Source organism: Armigeres subalbatus, chromosome 2, assembly GCF_024139115.2.
Source record: "Armigeres subalbatus isolate Guangzhou_Male chromosome 2, GZ_Asu_2, whole genome shotgun sequence".
Taxonomy (NCBI): Eukaryota; Metazoa; Arthropoda; class Insecta; order Diptera; family Culicidae; genus Armigeres; species Armigeres subalbatus.
In genome coordinates, this window is record NC_085140.1 from 100,343,905 (window position 1) to 100,362,967 (window position 19,063).

Below are 19,063 nucleotides of genomic sequence, written 5' to 3' on the forward strand. Positions count from 1 at the left end.
AGAATTTTTTAATAAATCTCGGATTTTTATACAAAATTCTGATAGGTATTTCTTCCAAAATTCCATTGTAAAGGCTCCCCCAGACCTAAGCGATTTCATCGCCGCGACGGCGACAACTGGTCGCCTCGATTGTATCGTTGGGTCGTTACAGGCAACGTTCTATTTACGCTTCCATACCAACGGCGACAGAATCGCTGTCGCCAAACGATAGAATCGCATCGCGACTGTCGCGTCGCGTGTGTTTGGGGGAACCTTAAATTCCTGTAAAAATTCCTTCGGAAATAACTTTAGCAATTCCTTTAGAAATTTCTTTGCAAAATCTTTCCTAAATCTTGAAGGTTTTGTTTTGAAAATTTGTTTGAGAATTCATTCTGAAATTCGATAATTTCTTTTGAAAATCTTCAGAAATTCTTTCCACTTCAAGAATTCCTACCAGGAATAAGTTGGAAAATTACGGCATCAACTCCTTGTGTCATTCCTCTAGGGATTCTCTGGAGATTCAATTCATTCGGATATTCCATCGGATTTTTTTGGTAGATTTTTTTGAAGATTTTTTCCGGAAATGTATTAAAGAATGAAACAGAAAACCCTAAAGGAATTTTCCGAAGAGTTTCTAACGTAAATGTCAATTGAATATTCAGATGTAATCTCCAACGAAACTCTGGAAGTAATTTCCTAATGATTCCAAAAAGAATGTCCGTATGAATTTCTGATTTCCAAAAACATTTATGACACAATCCACGCACTTCTACACCAAGGGACCAAAATTTCAAACTAAAAATTAGGATCCAATATCTGTAGGACACGAAAACATACATATTGAATTACAAGAAAAACATTTCTTCCACTGAACAATGTGTTGGGAACATTGTTTAATAGCCAATTAAAGTAGCAGACCTTTAGTATGAAAAAAGACTCCCCAATCTTTTTTTTTACAAATGTGCTCTATCGCACCTATTTGGGTTCAAATATATTGGTTTAAATACAATTTTTAATAATCTTTTTGTGTGCACATTGTATTGCTTCGAAAATTTTAGTTTACATGAAATATTTGTACTTTGAAAACAGTGACATTGAAATGGTGTCGCGTTACGAAAATAGTGGTATAATTGATAAATTAATGATTTCGTGTGTGTTACTTCTACGTGAAGTTAAACGATTTACAATGATATGGAAATGCTAATATCATCTTCCAAACTTGGACGTACATGTTCATGATAGAATTAGAGGCGAAAGTCCAGAAGGAAGGTCGTGTGATATGTGCCATCACACATATTGCCCTCCGCTCGCTTTCAAATCGACTTCTATAAAAACATTCTTCATGCCTGCCGTATCCTAACGGAACTATCAATTCTATTACTTCGCCTCTAATTCTATCATGAACATGTACGTCCAAATTTGGAAGATGATATTAGCATTTCCATATCATGGTATAATTGATACTAGACAAAAAGTACAAACATTAGAAAAGTAATATTTCAGATTCTCTTAGTACTCGTCAAGAGCTTTCTTTTCGTGTATTAAGATCCAAAATCGGAGCATTTTCCATGAAGTTACACTAGGTACAAAAATATGGTGTCGCGTTACGCGAATTAAATGTGCTTCTGCACTGAAAATAATCCAAACGCTTATTCAATGTTCTTTTCCACGTAGATTCAACGTGTTTCAATTCTCGTTATTTTCACTTATGATCCACGTTAGTTCCAATGCTTTTTCTCACGTGCATCTAACGTGCTTCGATATTTTTCATTTTGAATAACAATCCACGTTAAACTCATCTGAAATAATTTTGAAACGACACCACTTGCCAATCCTGTTCATTATAACGTGTTTTAAATATCGTTTCCAAGGTTCAGTATACTGAACCTCCTTGTACAGAGGATAACAAAAACATTGTTGTGCTGTCTTACAAACCAAAGTTCAATGGTTCAGGAACAGTGTCGCTGAAACTTTTTACTTTCGTATAAATAAAAAGGTAAGTTGCAGATCTGTTTATCGAATATTCTTGTTAATCATTAATAATTAATGATCGAATTTACAGGTATTTAACTGAGTGAATTGGGCACCAGCTATTTTCATGTACGGAGCAGGCTTGGAGTTCCAGCTTCATAATTATATAAACAAGTGCAATTGACTAACTTTGTGTCTTTAAATGAAAACTATAATAATAAATTAAAAAATTGTGAAAATTGTTTCTCAAATATCAGAAAAGTGTTTCATTATTCTATTGAATTGTTATTATTCTGGAATTCTTGAGAAAACCCAAGATACCCATACTGACTTCCCATCGAAAGAATTCCATAACGATCTAACGTGTATTTCATTTTAATTTTTTATGTAGTTCAAATGCATCGAACGTTTCGGTTTTTGACGTTTGGTACTGGAATTACACGTTATTTTGGAATGCTACCCAACTAGTGAAAATTCAAGTGTAGAACCTGTAGCATGGACGTGTATAATGTTTTCAGTGTGTAATAAGGGATGAAATGCTTTCGGTTTATTGATACAGTATCACAATGGCTTAGAAATTTAGAAAAAGTTTCTTTTAAGTAAAATAGGGCTTAACATGAATAGCGTAACCAAATTGGGGTAACTAGGTGTGTCATTTGGTAACTGTCCATACTACAAAAATTGGGTTACCATATAAAAATGTTACAGAGTGGTGGGAAATTACAAATGTTTGGTGTTGTGTAGGATCCTTTGGGGTCGTCCGTTAATAAGTCACGTGAAACTGAGTTCTTTTATTCGAATAAATTGTGAGGCTTTTTTAAACCTCTGTTTCCACGCAATATCACTATGCCATTCATATGAGTAAACGTAACGAACGGTTTGCTGACGAACACGGTTTTCTTCTACCATCTCACGAACCGTCAAACTTGTTTATGGATGCCAAGTATGATTATATTTTTTTCAATGGTTCGTTTATTTGAAAGGCTCATTTGACGTGAAGCGTTACGCAGCCGCAGACATGTTTTTTACTCACTCACTAGCTCGGCATTTTTTATTCTTTGACCGAGATCGTCACAGCCGAGTACCCTAGCGCTCAAAGAAGATGCTGTAAACATACGTCAATTTAGTCGATATTTCATCTTAAGAACCTTAACAGAGATTTTCACAGTCAATATCGGTGAAATAATTTAAGAGTGTTGGCCACCGGCAGTCGAAAATATAATGAATAGCATCAGGCAAAAAGCTTCACCAATCCAAAAAGCCTATTAAATGGCGATTAATGCTTTTGAAGTGTTATTTTAAAGGGATGCTGCCGAAATAGTAGGATACACGCTAACTTTCACCTACTCAGTGACTGAGTAAAATTGCATTGCTCTCTCTTTCTATCCCACAGAAATTTTACTCAATTCCCGTCAAAACAGTTAGAGTGTAACCTTGTTTGAAGTTGATAATCAATTTTAATATTCACCTCTTGCTAACATGAACATATCCAGCATCTGTAGCACTTTTTCATAAACACTACTTTTTTGCTCCGACCGCGGTCATTGCTCTGGTTCTATTTTGTAGAATCACCGAATCACCGCACAAAAGTAGAGCGCAAGACCCAACCGCAGACGGCGGTCGTAACGAAACTGTAAAATTTTACTAGGTTGGTAAAGATTTGGAATTTTAATGTTTTTACGTTGATAATTAATAGTTCCAATAGGCTTAAAAAATTGCTGGAGAGTTGCCGATTCGATTGATAATAAAATCTCACAAATCCATTGAATGTTAAAGGAGCTATTAGAGTTTGAAATCTATCCTAATTTCGTGACGGTCTCGAATTTGGAAATTTCCGTTTTACACCCTGTATCAGAGTCTTCCCCTTAGACGTAGTTTACGTCAAAAGAATCGGGTGTATTATATTAGGCATCCTAATGATCTTCGCTCTGACTTGAATGAATACGCAATAGTAAGACAATTATTTTACACCAGGAAATAAACACTCTTTTCAAAGTTGAGTATTTATTTTCTGAGTAGTGTATTTATTTTCGTTTGCGTAACGCGACACCATTTGCAGGACACTGTTTGTCAATCAGCGTAACGCGGCGGTGTTCATATCATTTCCATTATATCGGTATCATATTATTTTCATTATAATTTTCGTTTTTTCCAGCGATTTTAATTCACAGCCTCATTTCTTTTGATGTATACGAGAAATGCTTAGAATAAATCAAGACTCCAAACCGTATACCAGAGCTAAAAAACGCAATTGCATTTCAAAATGCGAAAAAGTGCAATTCAGCGATGGTGTCGCGTTACGACATGCTGCGCGTTATATTTATCATATTCAAAGCGGAAAATCTCAAAATCAATGTTCTATCAGAAAGGAAATTTAGTGAGGATTTTACACCTGTTTAATCATATGTCCCCGAGGCCAATTTTCGAATGCAGACCTAATTTTTCGCTGAAAGTCGGCTCCTCATGGTGTCGCGTTACGCTGGAATGTGTCTTATAAAGAAATATTCGAAAGCCTTAAGGAATTTTCTGAGGAATTTTTGATTATTTTTTCTCAAGAATTCCTGGGTGAAATTACGAAGATATTCCGGAACTCGAAAGAATTCCAAGAACTTCTTCCTAGAGTTTCGGAAGGGATTTCTTAACTTTTCAGAACGAGCACGCGTGCGTTGTATTTTGTACAACAGTATTACGTGTGCGTTTATTAATATTATATCTCTTAATGTTAAGGAGGTAGATGCTTACAATCTTCAACAAAATTGTTCAGGACATGCAGGCCTTCAATCCGTAATACATACTAGTTAGAAATTCATCCGCATGGTGGCGCTATAATATGTGCGATGACTTGGTTGGGTGGTTATTTCAAAACATTTAGGATTTAGATATCTTTTATCTTTTATTATTTAGATATCTCAAAATCTGTGAAACATAGAAAATTTCCGTCTTCTACAAAGCTGCTCAAGTGGTCAAAACCATCGTAACGGAAGGCAGATTAGTTTAGAATTCAACCGCTGTGCGGCGCTAGTGTAATAGGAATACAAATTCACTTGGATATCTCTAAATCTGTAAGGCTCTGCACTCTTGCTTTGCAATAAGGGTTCTACTGAAACGAATTTCAATAATTTCAATATTTTTTCCACCGGCTACCATAGAGGAAAAGTATACGATTCGTCGACATTGATTTGATATGCAAAAGCTTGCTTCATAAGGCCCCCATGTTCGATTGAAAACTAAGTGCGTACTCTTGCCCCACTAGGGCAGTTCAAATTTCAAAAATGTTCGAAAATTCCAACTCCCATATGTCTATTAGCATCATTTTGATAATATAGGAGTCCTGGCAAAATTTCAGGCAATTCGGTGGCCATTTAGGGGTGGCGCGAAGTCAATTTATGTTAATATGGAAATTTGTATGGGAAAAACTTTAAATTTATTCAAGTCTCCCTACAACTGTAAAATTGTGATGAATTCAAATCAACATCCCCAACCTCCCTTTTTGGAATCTATACAAATGAGACCTCCGGATAACACATTAGTTATGAGTGGATTGAACGGTTCTATTGATAGTGTGAATATGAGATAAATGACTAAAATGGTGTAATTAGCCTCAATGTAGCAGTGGAAATTTAAATCAAAATTAATGAGTTACCCACTGGTTGAGCTTAAATATATTCCAAAAATGGAGGTTGGGGATGTTTATTTGAATTCATCACGATTTAAGAGTTGTAGGGGGATTAGAATAAATTTTAAGTTTTTCCCATACAAATTTCCATATAAACATAAATTGACTTCGCGCCACCCCTAAATGGCCACCGAATTGCTTGAAATTTTGCCAGGACTCCTATATTATCAAAATGATGCTAATAGACATATGGGAGTTGGAATTTTTGAACATTTTTAAAATTTGAACTGCCCTATTGCCCCACTCTACTCTAAATAAAACGTAACAAATAATACGACACACCTAATCTAATAAGTTCAGCATTTTTTTCCTAAAAATCACTTATTGCATCTTCATGAGGCCGAATGGTCAATATGCAGAACGAGAAGTAAGAAGTGAGAAATGAGAAGTGTGTTTTTCCTACTTCCTTCTTCTTTAATTTTTTTCTTTCCATTTTCTTTTTCCTTCATTCTCTTCAATCCTCCTTCTTCCTTCTCACTTTCCACTTATTCCTTCTTCCTTCTACTTTCTTCTTTCTTCCTTCTACCTTCTTCTTTCTCCCTTGTTCCTTCTTTCTTCTTTTTTCTTCCTTTTTTCTTCTTCCTGCTTTCTTCCTTTTTCCTTCTTTCTTATTCTTTCTTCTTCCTTCTGCTATATTCTTTTTCACTTCTTCCTTCTTTCTACTTCCATCTTCTTCCTTCTTCTTTATTAATTATCCCTTCTTCCTCATCTTTTTTTCCTTAGCCCTCCTTCCTTATTTTTTCTTTCTTCTTTTTTTCCTTCCTAATTCTTTCTTCTTTCATATTTGTTTTTCTTTCTTCCTCCTTCCTTCTTTCTTCTTCTTTCTTTCTTCTTTCTACTTTATTCTTTCTTCTTTATTATTTTTTTCTGTCTTCCTTCTTCTTCTTTATTTATTTTTCTTCTTTGTTTTTCCTTCTTCATTCTTCCTTCATACTGCTTCCTTATTCCGGCATTCTTTTTTATTCTCCCCTTTTACTTTTTCCTTTTCCCTTCTCCCTTCTTCCTTCTTCCTTCTTCTCTTTTCTTCCTCAGCGGGCTTGGTAGTCATATGGCTACTGCTTCTGCCTCATACGCAGGAAGTCGTGGGTTCAATCCCAGGTCCGTTCCATTCTCCTACTTTGTATCTTTCTCTATATTTCTCATGTTCTAGCAATCGCTAGAACTGGAAATGGACTTCCATACCTTTTCCATTACTATTCCTATACTTTCAACTTGAGTATTCTAACAGTAATCTGCTAGAATTGGAAATGAACTATAGAGCTCGTTCCCGCCTGCAACGTTAATAACTCGACCGCGTTCCAACCAAATGGCTTGATTTTCTGTACATCACTAGATATCGACAGAAACTAACCATGTACTAAGAAACAAGTAATTTGGCTTTAATGCGCTCGAGTAATGAACGTTGTGGACGGGAATTGGGGGTGCTGCCCAAATGGTTCTCTACCCTATTGCTACATATCTAACTTAGCAAGTAATTCCTCGTACACTAGTACTGCCAAGTGGTTGAGTTCCCAATCAAAACTGTCTCTTTATTGGCTTTTACCACCCGAACAATTTTGTTGAAGACGAGAGCTTTCTAAATGCCACAAATTCGAGATATTCATTCGAACAAGTGATTTCTCACACACTAGCACGGCCAAGCGATTGAATTCCTAATGTTTACAAGTAATTACTCATACACTGGCGCCACCAAGTGGTTGAGTTCCAAAATAATTCTGCTTCAATATTGACTTACAATACCCGAACAACTTTTATGAAGATGACAGTTTTCCGATTTATTTAGCTTGAAGAGTGATCCCTCTACACTAGCGCCGCCAAGCTAATAAATTCCTAAACTTACTTGATTCCATATTGACTTTCACCAACTGAACAACTTTGTAGAAAACGGTAACTTATGAAACTAGATCGGCAATACGCAGTACCTAGGCCAGACCAGGACACAAGAGACTCTCCGGAAATCCCAGGGTCGGCTAACTATTGGGTAATCAAGGGTTTTTCGCGGTAAAAAAAACTAACACTGGGAACTTTCACTTTACTTGTATAATTTTTATGTGTTCCTAATTGTGGCGTGTGCTTGTTGTTCTGTGTAGTAAATTTGTGTGAATTTGTTATGTGTGACCTAATTTAGTTGTTGTACCGGTACATACCGCTGCTACTGTTGATGACGGGGCCAAAATAGCCACCGCAGCGACTCCAGTCCAACTGTGCAGCCAGAAATCTAGCCGACTAGCGAGGCGAGCGGCGATGCGGACGATCGTCGTCCGACGGGACCAGCGGGCGTTGCTGGACGATGGTGGGCACGCGTCTTCTCTCGTAGGCGCGATCGGCTGGCTGTGGCTTAGCCACCTTGGACGGTCGAGAGGGGAATTCTTCCTTGACGATTAGGACCTACGGCCCGAAGAATCGTCCGGTGAAGGACGTCACAATCCTTGACGGATTAGGCACGGAAGCCAAATGACTTCACGGGCCGAACCGTGTGCTGGACGGTCGTAAAGCAAAATCGTTCAAAAAGGTCTCTTACATTTTAGTCTTCTTACTCTCGAATACATTCAATCCATTCTACAAGCATTCTAAGTAGTTGAAACAGTTACCCATTTTTCACCCCCATTTGACCCATTGTCACCCCCGACGACGGAATCCCATACAAATTTTTGCAAAGTTGCTCCATTTTGCATGATTCGTCGAGAAATCGTAAAAGTTTTTTTACACGGATTTTCAAATTTCGAACTGACAACTTTTTTACACGGAACGCATCCCCCCTGTAAAAAAAGAATCGGGTGTATTCGCGAAATAAATTAGGGTTTGCTTTGTAAATTCTTTTGAATATTCCCTCGGAATTTCTTTAGGAATACAGGTCGGACTCGATTATCCGGAGTATCGATTTTATTTTCACTCCGGATAATCGAATCCTCCGGATAATCGAATCACCACAAAAAAATCAAATTTGCAATTAAATAACAGAAAATTGTTTTATTTTATTTGCATTGGTGTAGTCAGAATTTATTTGAGAAAAACATTGATTAATCCACCTAGCGGAATCGGTGACTCTCTGGTGTAATATGGAAAAATAGTATTTTTGCCAAAACATTTGAGTCCATAGTCGGATTCAGTCAATTTTCAATATGAAATGATAAGACAGGATTCCCATTTGAATGCAACTTGATGGTTGACAATAGGTGCCAATTAAATAGCTAGACTATTTAAGTTTTTTGTACAATAAATAGTATGTTTGCCTTTATTTCTTTTGAGTCCATTGTCCGATCCATGAAATTATCAATACTAAACAATGCTTCAATAGGAAACAGGATTTCCCATTAAATGCAACCAGTTGGAAGCAAATAAGAATAAGGATAAGTACCGCAAAGTGGGTTAGATTTTGTGCACTCAAAAACACAGACATCACCTCAATTCGCTGATCATAGACGGTCGGTATATAATACTACACCCAAAAAACAAATCTGACAATTATTGTATAAAATCTGGGCATATACAATTCTGTAAGCTTTTTATACAAATATTGTATTAAAATAATACAAATCTGTATTATTTTAATACAATATTTGTATTGAAAGCTTACAGAATTGTATATGCCCAATTATTATACAGTTTCTGTAAGGTTCTTATGCAGAACTGTATTAAAATCTACCATCCCCTGGTTGGGTGATTCATATATGAATCTGCTAGCCATCTAAAATAATGTTAAAAATTTAAAGATAATTTGGGAGATTTCCTCTGGAAGCTGGAAGGGGTCGCCGTGTTCACAACTAACAGTTTGGTTGTACTGAAGTTGTTAACTAAACCTAAACTCTGCTCACCTAAATGAACGTCCATAAATTACATAAGTGTGACAATCCATGCACAATTTTAAAATGATTGATATAAAAAGTTTGATTTTTGCATTACGAAATTAATGGATTATAGGGGGATATTCTGCAAGATAAATTCCTTTACAAAACCTCCAATTGTAAGGAGATCGGTTCTGATTATGCATTTCTACTTGTTTTACTCATGGTCCTCAATTACAATTGTACTAGAACAAACCGTTTTATCACAACGTCGTTGGGGGAAATATTTATCTGCCCTTTTTTCGCAGTTGTATCATGTGATGAGCAATTTTTTTTTTCATGTCTTGTTATGATCGAAAAAACTTGAGGCTTCTTGTCTATCGTCGTTAATATATATATTAGAGGCGAATTCTGCCATCCTTGTTATGCACCTAAACTATGGCGGCGAGGTTACGCTTTCATGTGTCGAATGAGTGACTGCTTCATCAATTTTGGAACCACATTGGATTGATATAAATAGCTAATCTGAAGATGTTGTCTCAAATGCAACAGCTTAATTGACAATCGATCATGAAATTACATGACAGAAAAAAGAGAAAACAGACTTCCACGGGAAAGTACTTGGAGCGAGAAGTTTGTGGACATGTTTTAGAGAAAATAGTTTATACATGGAATTAAGATTAAATAGATAAAACACCCCTACTGCAGTCCCTACCATTCCAGCTACGTTCATGGTTCTTCATATAATAATATTTTGTATGAATATGGCAGTAATATATTCATTTAAATTCATGGATTTGACATACAAGCCTATAGTCAAATTTCAATATACAAAATAGCCCCATTCCAACCCCCTCGAACAACCTTGGTACGTCCCATATTGCTAAAATAATTGTATTGTATATTATCATATTGAAATTTAAAAATAAAAATAAAAAAAATCGAGGAAAAAAAAATACTCCGGATAATCGAGTCTAAAATTCCGGATAATCGAACTCCGGATAATCGAGTCCCCGGATAATCGAGTCTCCGGATAATCGAGTCCGACCTGTATATTTAAAAAAAAAATAGTTAGGATTTTTCAAAGCAATTCCTGGAGGAACTTCCGAAGATATTTCGGGATCAGTTTTCCAAGGAATTATTCAAACAAATCACTAAAAGAGTCAGAAAAAATATTTTTTGCAATTCCTGATCATAATATCTGATTTACAGTTGACATTTGAGTGATAAAACGGCCTACTTTTCTATACCAATGAAACGGGTGCTTTAATGAACATTATGCAACTCAAATGGGTTGCATAATATCCATTATAGCACTCATTTGGGTGCTATAATGAAAAACCAGCATTAGAACAATATATATATGACCAGATGTAGCTCAATTTACTTGGGTGAGTGTTCAAACAGTGTATTCTCTGTGTCACGTAATTAATAAAATAATTCAATGGACATGATATCAAATTCTCTAAAAGCAGGTTTATCTACCGCTTTATGGTCTGTCGAGCATACACTGTGGCACGATAACATGGAATATGTTTATTTTTTGCAGCATAATGACAGTTTTGCAAGATTGATTATGTGAAATAAATACAATTTTACCATTTTGGTACAGATTTATCACATTAGAGCCCATTTTTCGTCATTGCAAAAAATAGCGTGTGCAACTCGTTGCAAAACTCGATTTTTTCAGCACTCGTAGTATTTATCCTACTCGGCAAGCCTCGTTTGATAAACGTACAACTCGTGCTGAAAAAATCATCTTTTTGCAACTAGTTGCACAAACTACTATTAACCCTTAAAAGACTGGGACGACACTTCGACCATACTTTTGGTCATAACTTATGATGCCGTGGGCCGATTTTCGGAATTTATATAGTTTTACAAAGGGGAATAGCAGCACTTTCAAATGCCGTTACGAAATTCCGGTTCGTAGATTCCCGTCCGGAGGAATAACCGGAAATATAGGGGACACCTCGCATATTTCTACATATCAAAGGTCATATTTTAATTGTAGTTAATAGTATTCTAATAAAAATAGCTCAAATCGACAATTATATTAATATATGATTGCCAGGAATCGATATCTGTGAATCAATAGACTTATATTGACAACTACGTCCACTATTCCGGGACCGGAATCACCGGTATGTGGTTCCGGAGGACCAAATCAAAATTTCAGAGAACCATACCATGCGACACATCAAATTACACTGCCGCGACGAGATACGGCCAACGAAAGTATAATCGGACCGTTTTGGACACATGTGACCACTCTGGCACAGGTTCCGGTACGCCACTATCCGTTTCCGGAGGACCAAATCAAAATTCTTGAGAACCATACCATGCGACACTTCAAATTACACTGCCGCGACGAGATATGGCCAACAAAAGTGTAATCGGACCGTTTTGGACACATGTGACCACTCTGGCACAGGTTCCGGTACGTCACTATCCGGTTCCGGAGGACCAAATCAAAATTACAGAGAACCATACCATGCGACACATCAAATTACACTGCCGCGACGAAATATGGCCAACAAAAGTGTAATCGGACCGTTTTGGTCACATGTGGCCACTCTGGCACAGGTTCCGGTACGCCACTATCCAGTTCCGGAGGACCAACTCAAAATTTCAGAGAACCATACCATGCGACACATCAGATTACACTACCTTAACGAGATATGACCAACGAAAGTGTAATCGGACCGTTTTGGACACATGTGACCACTCTGGCACAGGTTCCGGTACGCCACTATCCAGTTCCGGAGGACCAACTCAAAATTTCAGAGAACCATACCATGCGACACATCAGATTACACTACCTTAACGAGATATGACCAACGAAAGTGTAATCGGACCGTTTTGGACACATGTGACCACTCTGGCACAGGTTCCGGTACGCCACTATCCGTTTCCGGAGGACCAAATCAAAATTCTTGAGAACCATACCATGCGACACTTCAAATTACACTGCCGCGACGAGATATGGCCAACAAAAGTGTAATCGGACCGTTTTGGACACATGTGACCACTCAGGCACAGGTTCCGGTACGTCACTATCCGGTTCCGGAGGACCAAATCAAAATTTCAGAGAACCATACCATGCGACACATCAAATTACACTGCCGCGACGAGATACAGCCAACGACTTTATAATCGGACCGTTTTGGACACATGTGACAACTCTGGCACAGGTTCCGGTACGCCACTATCCGGTTCCGGAGGACCAAATCAAAATTCCAGAGAACCATACCATGCGACACATCAAATTACACTGCCGCGACGAGATATGGCCAATAAAACCAATAAAAGTGTAATCGGACCGTTTTGGTCACATGTGACCACTCTGGCACAGGTTCCGGTACGCCACTATCCGGTTCCGGACGACCAAATCAAAATTCCTGAGAACCACGACACATCAAATTACACTGCCGCGACGAGATATGGCCAACAAAAGTGTAATCGGACCGTTTTGAGCACATGTGACCACTCTGGTATAGGTTCCGGTACGCCACTATCTGGATCCGGAGGACCTAATCAAAACTTTAGAGAACCATACCATGCGACACATCAAATTATACTGTCGCGACAAGATATGGCCAACGAAAGTGAAATCGGACTAATAAGAATAAGTATTTGAGGGAGGAACCGTATAATTACTGGAATATTTTGAGGATTTTCAAAACATTCTTTTATAAATCTGTGGAGTTTTTAATTTTTTTTAAGGACACCTGTTCTCTTTTTACCTTTCGGAGACCAGTAAGATATAGTGTTTATTAAATATTTGTAACGGCCACTGACTTACTAAGTCAATGCCACAATGCATTGAAATTCCAAAATTTGTACATGAATAGCTAAAAATTCAAGCTTTAATCACTTGGTGGTCAATACAATTTCTCAAGTTCTAGTCATTCACTAAGTAGCAGCTACAAGTTGTACGGTTACCCTGCTCATGATATGTTGTTTTGTTGTCCCTGTATCTTTGATACACTACCATCTGGTGGGTTCCATACTACAGCTCATCCATATTATGATATTCTCTTCCTGATCTCGAGCTAGTATGTGCATTTTGGCTAAATTGAAAGGCCAAATGAGCCCAAAACGCTTCAATTGCAATTCCTGAAATTTCGATTCGATGGTTCTCAGCATTTTTTATTTGGTCCTCCAGATAGTGGCATACCGGACCGGAACCTGTGCCAGAGTGGTCACATGGGTCCAAAACGGTCCGATTACCCTTTCGTAGGTCATATCTCGTTGCGGCAGTGTAATTTGATGTGTCGCATGGTACGGTTCTCTGAAATTTTGATTTGGTCCTCCGGAACCGGATAGTGGCGTACCGGAACCTGAGCCAAAGTGGTCACATGTGTCCAAAACGGTCCGATTACACTTTCGTTGGCCATATCTCGTTGCGGCAGTGTAATTTGATGTGTCGCATGGTATGGTTCTCTGAAATTTTGATTTGGTCCTCCGGAACCAGATAGTGGCGTACCGGAACCTGTGCCAGAGTGGTCACATGTGTCCAAAACGGTCCGATTACACTTTCGTTGGCCATATCTCGTCGCGGCAGTGTAATTTGATGTGTCGCATGGTATGGTTCTCTGAAATTTTGATTTGGTCCTCCGGAACCGGATAGTGGCGTACCGGAACCTGTGCCAGAGTGGTCATATGTGACCAAAACGGTCCGATTATACTTTCGTTGGCAATATCTTGTCGCGGCTATGTAATTTGATGTGTCGCATGGTATGGTTCTCTGAAATTTTGATTTGGTTCTCCGGAACCGGATAGTGGCGTACTGGAACCTGTGCCAGAGTGGTCACATGTGACCAAAACGGTCCCATTATACTTTCGTTGGCCGTATCTCGTCGCGGAAGTGTAATTTGATGTGTCGCATGGTATGGTTCTCAGAAATTTTGATTTGGTCCTCCGGAACCGGATAGTGGCGTACCGGAACCTGTGCCAGAGTGGTCACATGTGTCCAAAACGGTCCGATTACACTTTCGTTGGTCATATCTCGTTGCGGCAGTGTAATTTGATGTGTCGCATGGTATGGTTCTCTGAAATTTTGATTTGGTCCTCCGGAACCGGATAGTGGCGTACCGGAACCTGTGCCAGAGTGGTCACATGTGACCAAAACGGTCCGATTATACTTTCGTTGGCCGTATCTCGTCGCGGCAGTGTAATTTGATGTGTCGCATGGTATGGTTCTCTGAAATTTTGATTTGGTCCTCCGGAACCGGATAGTGGCGTACCGGAACCTGTGCCAGAGTGGTCACATGTGTCCAAAACGGTCCGATTACACTTTTGTTGGCCATATCTCGTCGCGGCAGTGTAATTTGATGTGTCGCATGGTATGGTTCTCTGAAATTTTGATTTGGTCCTCCGGAACCGGATAGTGGCGTACCGGAACCTATGCCAGAGTGGTCATATGTGACCAAAACGGTCCGATTATACTTTCGTTGGCCGTATCTCGTCGCGGAAGTGTAATTTGATGTGTCGCATGGTATGGTTCTCAGAAATTTTGATTTGGTCCTCCGGAACCGGATAGTGACGTACCGGAACCTGTGCCAGAGTGGTCACATGTGTCCAAAACGGTCCGATTACACTTTCGTTGGCAATAACTTGTCGCGGCAATGTAATTTGATGTGTCGCATGGTATGGTTCTCTGAGATTTTGATTTGGTCCTCCGGAAACGGATAGCGGCGTACCGGAACCTGTGCCAGAGTGGTCACATGTGACCAAAACGGTCCGATTATACTTTCGTTGGCAATATCTTGTCGCGGCAATGTAATTTGATGTGTCGCATGGTATGGTTCTCTGAAATTTTGATTTGGTTCTCCGGAAACGGATAGTGGCGTACCGGAACCTGTGCCAGAGTGGTCACATGTGTCCAAAACGGTCCGATTACACTTTCGTTGGTCATATCTCGTTGCGGCAGTGTATTTTGATGTGTCGCATGGTATGGTTCTTAGAAATTTTGATTTAGTCCTCAGGAACCGGATAGTGACGTACCGGAACCTGTGCCAGAGTGGTCACATGTGTCCAAAACGGTCCGATTACACTTTCGTTGGCCATATCTCGTCGCGGCAGTGTAATTTGATGTGTCGCATGGTATGGTTCTCTGAAATTTTGATTTGGTTCTCCGGAACCGGATAGTGGCGTACTGGAACCTGTGCCAGAGTGGTCACATGTGACCAAAACGGTCCCATTATACTTTCGTTGGCCGTATCTCGTCGCGGAAGTGTAATTTGATGTGTCGCATGGTATGGTTCTCAGAAATTTTGATTTGGTCCTCCGGAACCGGATAGTGGCGTACCGGAACCTGTGCCAGAGTGGTCACATGTGTCCAAAACGGTCCGATTACACTTTCGTTGGTCATATCTCGTTGCGGCAGTGTAATTTGATGTGTCGCATGGTATGGTTCTCTGAAATTTTCATTTGGTCCTCCGGAACCGGATAGTGGCGTACCGGAACCTGTGCCAGAGTGGTCACATGTGTCCAAAACGGTCCGATTACACTTTCGTTGGTCATATCTCGTTGCGGCAGTGTAATTTGATGTGTCGCATGGTATGGTTCTCTGAAATTTTGATTTGGTCCTCCGGAACCGGATAGTGGCGTACCGGAACCTGTGCCAGAGTGGTCACATGTGTCCAAAACGGTCCGATTACACTTTCGTTGGCCATATCTCGTCGCGGCAGTGTAATTTGATGTGTCGCATGGTATGGTTCTCAGAAATTTTGATTTGGTCCTCCGGAACCGGATAGTGGCGTACCGGAACCTGTGCCAGAGTGGTCACATGTGTCCAAAACGGTCCGATTACACTTTCGTTGGTCATATCTCGTTGCGGCAGTGTAATTTGATGTGTCGCATGGTATGGTTCTCTGAAATTTTGATTTGGTCCTCCGGAACCGGATAGTGGCGTACCGGAACCTGTGCCAGAGTGGTCACATGTGTCCAAAACGGTCCGATTACACTTTCGTTGGCCATATCTCGTCGCGGCAGTGTAATTTGATGTGTCGCATGGTATGGTTCTCTGAAATTTTGATTTGGTCCTCCGGAACCGGATAGTGGCGTACCGGAACCTGTGCCAGAGTGGTCATATGTGACCAAAACGGTCCGATTATACTTTCGTTGGCCGTATCTCGTCGCGGAAGTGTAATTTGATGTGTCGCATGGTATGGTTCTCAGAAATTTTGATTTGGTCCTCCGGAACCGGATAGTGGCGTCCCGGAACCTGTGCCAGAGTGGTCACATGTGTCCAAAACGGTCCGATTACACTTTCGTTGGCCATATCTCGTCGCGGCAGTGTAATTTGATGTGTCGCATGGTATGGTTCTCTGAAATTTTGATTTGGTCCTCCGGAACCACATACCGGTGATTCCGGTCCCGGAATAGTGGACGTAGTTGTCAATATAAGTCTATCGATTCACAGATATCGATTCCTGGCAATCATATATTAATATAATTGTCGATTTGAGCTATTTTTATTAGAATACTATTGACTACAATTAAAATTTGACCTTCGATACATGGAAATATGCGAGGTGTCCCCTACATTTCCGGTTATTCCTCCGGACGGGAATCTATTTACCGGAATTTCGTAACGGCATTTGAAAGTGCTGCTATTTCCCTTTGTAAAAGTATATAAATTACAAAATTCGGCCCACGGCGTCATAAGCTATGACCAAAAGTATGGTCAAAGTGTCGTCGCAGTCTTTTAAGGGTTAAGCTCTTTTTAGTGGAATGTATTCAACCGTCTAAGACGAGTTTAGTACTCTCCATTTAAAAAAAAATATCGGGATTTCAGTGTATCCATCATCATACTTCTTCGGATATTCTCGAGAATTCCTTATGAATTTACTTCAGGAGTTGCTTCGAAAATTTCTTCAATAATCATTCAAGTGAAATTTCACGGATATATTCAAAAGTTCTTTCGGAAAAGCCTCCCCCACTGCCGTAATCTGGAAGAGTGACGTAACAGCTATTTTACAACATACATGTTTTCCATTTTTCTGTTAAAGAGCTCGATGAGTAGTACTCGTTAACATCATTTTTGGAAAATGGCGTATACGTCAGCCCAGGGTTACTCCGTTTTTTTAACAAAAAATTAAGCCTAAAACACGGTTGATCAACCAGAAATTCTTTTAGGTATACATTCGAAAATTCCTTCAAGAATTCCATCGTGAATCTCCTGGAAGAATTTCTACAAAAACCCTTGGCAAATAAATCTACAAATACCTTTAAAAATTTCCTGAGGAATTCTTTCGAAAATTCGTTTAAAAATGTTTCTAAGAATTATTTTAGAAACCCCTCCGGAATGTCCTTCAGGAATTTCTTTAGCAACAGTTTAAGAAATTCTTCCAGGTATTCCATCGGAAATTCCATACCATCGGCTCCCGTAATTCCGCTGGAATTTCTTTCAGGAATTTCCGGAGGAACTCTTGAAGGTATTTCCGAAATTCCTGAATTTCTCTGTTAAATGCTCCAAGAATTTCTTCGGAATTTCCTCTCGAGATTCTTTCGACGAATTCTCAGGAAATAACTTTGGGGATAAACACAGTTTTTTTTGGAAATACATCAAGATATTCCTTCAAAAATTCCTTTAGAAAAACCTTAAAAAATCCTTAAGGAGTTCTTTTACAAATTCCATCGAAACTTGCTTTGAAAATTTGGTAGGAATTCCTACTTAAAATTCTTCGGAAATATTTACGGAAATTGCTTAGGATAAATCCTTAGGAAATATCTTAAGGATTTCTTTTGAAAATGGCTTTAAGAATATCTGTGGAAATTGATTTGGGAATTCCTTCGAACTTTTTTTAGAAATTGCTTCAGCAATTATTTTTGGAGACGCATCGTGGCTGAAAATCGTACGTATTTTGGATTCCGCAAGACGATCCAATAGAGTTCTCCGCTGTACCAAACTGACTATCTACAAAACCCCAAGGCAGTAACCTAGGACCCTTACTCTTTTCCATATTCATGAATGATGTCGGATTCACTATTCCACCAGGATTCCGTTATTTTTATGCTGACGACGTCAAAATCTTCATGATTATACGCTGTATCCAAGATTGCCTACTACTCCAGAATCTGGTAAAAAAGTTCGAGGAATGGTGTTCTACAAATGTCCTAATACTGAGTGTACACAAGTGTAATGTTATTACCTTCCACCACAAAAAGACCCCAATACTCTACCAATACGTGATGCACGATACAAATCTGCAGCGTACCAGCAGTGTACGTGACCTGGGTATAATTCTGGATTCCAGTTTGTCCTTCAAGCAGCATTATGTAGATATCGTCGCAAGAGCCAACAGACAACTTGGTTTTATTTTTAAATTGCTGACGAGTTTCATGATCCTCTTTGCCTTAAGGCTCTATATTGCTCACTTATTCGGTCAATATTAGAATTCGGCTCGGTAATCTGGTGTCCATACCATTCTTCCTGGATTACAAGATTAGAAGCCGTTCAAAGAAGATTTGTTCGGTACGCCTTACGCAATCTTCCATGGAATGATCCAACAAACCTTCCCCCTTATGAAGAACGCTGCCAGTTGCTCGGTCTAGAGACCCTCGAACAAAGGCGATCTATCACTCAGGCGGTGTTCGTTGCAAAAATTTTAACCGACGAGACCGACTGCCCTGAAATCCTGAA